The sequence below is a fragment of the Coregonus clupeaformis genome, chromosome 34 (genome assembly GCF_020615455.1).
Source record: "Coregonus clupeaformis isolate EN_2021a chromosome 34, ASM2061545v1, whole genome shotgun sequence".
NCBI classification, from domain to species: Eukaryota; Metazoa; Chordata; class Actinopteri; order Salmoniformes; family Salmonidae; genus Coregonus; species Coregonus clupeaformis.
The window spans coordinates 11,016,494-11,018,336 of record NC_059225.1 but is presented as its reverse complement, the minus strand read 5'-3'; the positions used below and the strand labels follow the sequence as shown (position 1 = coordinate 11,018,336).

The 1,843-nt window shown below is 37.4% G+C and overlaps 1 non-coding gene across 1 annotated transcript; it reads right to left on the bottom strand.

Annotated features, from left to right (window-relative positions):
• Positions 1 to 1,448: 1,448 nt before the first annotated feature.
• LOC121557764 lies at positions 1,449 to 1,631 on the bottom strand. Its single transcript, XR_006657770.1, has one exon. It is a non-coding gene; the product is annotated as a U2 spliceosomal RNA (small nuclear RNA).
• Positions 1,632 to 1,843: the final 212 nt, after the last annotated feature.

The window sequence follows — 1,843 nt, the reverse complement described above, 5'->3', positions numbered from 1 at the left end:
ATTGAGGGCCAGGTTGTCAGGATGGGTAATGTACAGTACACATTAATTACAAGTACTCCTAAAGATACACTTCATTTTAACTAGCTAAATCCTGTGTAACAACTAGTAATTACATTGTACTTGGCAAACATTACATGTACTATGCTTTGAAATAGTGTCTTATTCTTCATCTGGGATTTGGATTTGTAAAATGTATTATAAAATGTATTTAATATATGTCTGATCAGGCTCAGGTAGCATCAGGTTTGTATTTTCATGCTGATCAAAGCTCTAATCAAATCCAGACATTTATAAGCGTTATAATGCTTTTGAATGACACTTCCGGTTTTGGCGGAAAATACCGGGTTACCCGGGAGAAGAGTGATTTATTCTCGGGATGGAACATTTGTAAAACACCGGGGAAATATTAAACCCTGATACCAGTTGATTCACAAGACACCAACTAAGTAACTTACATATACGGTATCTTCATAAAGCCTAATGGCATTTCATGTCCATGATAGGAAGTTTGTTGTAGTGACTCAGTAAGGCTAATTGTAAAAGTAACCCTCTAAAGTGCCATGTTTGTACAGTTTATTATGTGGAGGAAACATTTAGGCAGCCAGGACCATACACCAGGACCGCTCCGTAGGCCGCACTGTAGGCCTAGCTCTTACTGCAGTCCAGTGCCATGGACATCTTTGAAGTTTGGCCTCTAGTAATTTAGGACGGCAACTTTATGAAGGCCTCTTCACCGTGGTCTTATCGTACAAGGCTCTACAGACATGTAAAATAAAAACAGGCTATTTTTATTGTTCATATTATTTGCGTTGATGATGTATGGAAGTCAAGTGGTTCAACATTCAAATGCGACGGTCAGTGGAACACTTGCGCCACCAAGTGGACAATTGCTCAGTTCCCTTGTGGCATCAACGCTACCAGAGATATTTGATATAAGATCAAATGTTATGTCAATATTATTATCTCCAAATTGATTCCCCCACCCGTATTTCATATATTATTATTCCGATTTAGCTGTTAATCTGGATTTAATTTATAAACGCTTTCTGTCATTTCCGATTGGTGGGCAGATGACCACGTGACTTACGAACCTACAAATGTGTTACTTTGTAACAGTCAAAAGTGGTTATTCCCAACGTTGATAAACTCCCAATCTATGCCAAGATTTTTTTAAAGCATTATCTTTAAAGCATTATCACTGTACCATTTACACCCTGTATCCTGTGCATGTGACGAATAAACATTGATTTGATTAGATGATTAACGCACCATTCACATCAGCTATCATAGTCAATATAACAGTGACTGACTTCACCATCACTTTATAGCCATCATTGACATTGAGATGAAGATGGTCAAACAACGTGAAAATATAAAATACCTCGTGATCCTAATGGAATATAACAAAGCAATTCTATTGTCTTTGCCTGCTTTATCTTTACAATGACAGGGGGTGCACCGTTCCTGGAGGTACTGCAATACCAGGTCGATGCGCGGAGTGGACGGAGCAAGCCCCTATTCCAACTCCCTGTTCCAAAAATCAATTTAATATATGGTCCCCAGATAGGGGACGTATCAGATATTAAACTGATAAGAACAGAATTTTATTTTTTATTTTTTTGGAAAAATATTTTTTTTTTCATTTCACATTCAACTACAAGTACAAATTCAGTGCATAACGTTGTACATAACATGGATTTACAAAAACAGTACCTTAACCGTATAAAAATAGCAAAACTCCTAAAAAAAGTGCTGTTCTGAGGAACCTGACCAGCTAAAAGGCCTACATTCAAGAGAAGCATGTAAACAATTGCCTCTAACAATCTCCCAAAGCTGATCTTTC